The sequence below is a fragment of the Equus caballus genome, chromosome 25, assembly GCF_041296265.1.
Source record: "Equus caballus isolate H_3958 breed thoroughbred chromosome 25, TB-T2T, whole genome shotgun sequence".
NCBI lineage: Eukaryota > Metazoa > Chordata > Mammalia > Perissodactyla > Equidae > Equus > Equus caballus.
The window spans coordinates 8,192,113-8,194,105 of NC_091708.1; the positions used below are offsets into that span (position 1 = coordinate 8,192,113).

The following is a 1,993-nucleotide window of genomic DNA, read 5'->3' on the forward strand; positions in this document are numbered from 1 at the left end:
TCCCCAAACCCCCCCTTTACACAGTTGTATATCTTAGTTGCAGGTCCTTCTAGTTGTGGGATGTGGGACGCTGCCTCAACGTGGCCTGATGAGTGGTGCCATGTCCGCGCCCAGGATCCGAACCCTGGGCTGCCACAGCGGAGTGCGCGAACTTAACCACTCGGCCAGGGAGCCGGCCCCAAACGTGGCAACTTAGATAGATGCCAAAAAAGAGTATTGATGAAATTTGTCTCAATTTCCTGAAAGATTTATAGGATTAGATAAGACTGAAAAAATATTCTTAAAATATTGGGCAAAAGCCACAACAACATTAACTTCTGTCCTCTGAAACCACTTTGCTTGTTTTATGTTCTCTTTTGATGAGTAGGTAAATCAGGTACCAAAAACAGATGTGTGTGTGCATCTGTCCCCTTCCAACAAATACATAGTGACTTTAAGATAGGGCTACAGGTTCAATATATGGTATTTACATGAGTAGGAAGATAAATGGGATGAGAAGGAATGGATCACCATAGAAGGTCGTAGTTACACAATTTTAGAATATTTGATATCATACAAATAGATTTTTATTTTTTGAAGGACCATTTGCATTTCTTTCTAAATATAGGGCTGGAAAAATTTCATTCTGCCATCCAGCAGTTTTTTTCAATATCATTTTTTTCTCATAAAGTGTTTATGGTCTCCTCACCTTTTGTTACAGGATCTTCCATTAGCAGAGACCAGGTGATCTACTTTTGCAGAAGATTTATCTTCCCAAGAAGTCTCCAGACAGATGCTTTGATCTCCTTGATTATAAGACTGTATATGATGGGGTTCAGGAAGGGAGGCAAAACTGTATATGCCATAGCAGTAATCAAATCTTGAGTGGAAAAAGTTTTAACAACTTGCTCTAAGGCAGCAAAGAGCCCTGTGGTGATGAAGGACATGAAGACCGTCAGCTGTGGGGAGCAGGTGGCGAAGGCTTTCCCTCAACTCTCTCCTGACGGGATTCTGAGTACTGTTGAGAAGATCTGGATATAGGAGATGATTATAAGAACAAGCATATCAGCACCAAGCTGGAGCTCAGAGCCAGGGTCACAAACTCAACAAAGAAAACTTCACAGGAAATCAGGGCCCACACACGAGGGATGTCACAGAAGAACTAGTGCCTTGTGTTGGATCTGAAAGGGGCTCCCAAAGCATGTTGCCATGGTGGACTGCTGCATAAGAAAACCCACTTAGCCAGGTAATGACTGCCATCTGGTGGCATGTTCCTGATGTCATAATGGCTCCATATTGGAGGGGGTGGCAAATGGCAACATAGCAGGTCATAGTACATAACTGTGAGAAAGGCCAGTTCAGCAGATGCAAAAGCAAAGAAAAAATAGACTTGAGCCATATAGCCAAGATAAGAGATGGAGTTGCTGTGAGTCATGGAGCTGTGTATTGACTTAGGTACAGTGACTGAGATGTAAAACAAATCCAAAAAGGAGAGGTCCTTTAGGAAGAAGTACATGGGTGTGTGAAGATACTGATCAAGAGTAATGATCATGTCGATGAGAAGGTTCCCCAACTGTGCTGCCAGATAAAGCAGGAGAAACAGTCCAGCAAGTAGTATCTGAAACTCCCAGATATCAGAAAACCTCATAGGCAGGAATTCTGTCACTTGAGTAAGATTATCCATTGAGCAGGGAAAGCTATGTCCTGATTGTCAAAGGAAAAACACACAGTGATTAAAGATGAGACAAAAAATGAACACAATATTGTATTAATACAATGTTATAAAAATACTATTCCCCTAAATAAAGTAATCGGTTAGATATCTTCTACACTGCTTAAGCAAATGGAGTGGTGGAAGATGAATTTTTCACATGGGCACATTCTAAGAGATGTATGTCTTAAGACTTTAATAGTTAAGTAAGTAATTTCCAAAGCTTTTGATTAGTACTGTATATTTACTATGCAGTACTCCTCAAAATGTGAGATCAAGATGTTTTCATCAAATAGGTGCTTG

General features: G+C 40.8%; 1 pseudogene; it reads right to left on the bottom strand.

Moving 5' to 3' along the window:
• Window positions 1-728: 728 nt before the first annotated feature.
• On the bottom strand, window positions 729-1,663 carry LOC138920703 (olfactory receptor 14I1-like; annotated as a pseudogene).
• Window positions 1,664-1,993: the final 330 nt, after the last annotated feature.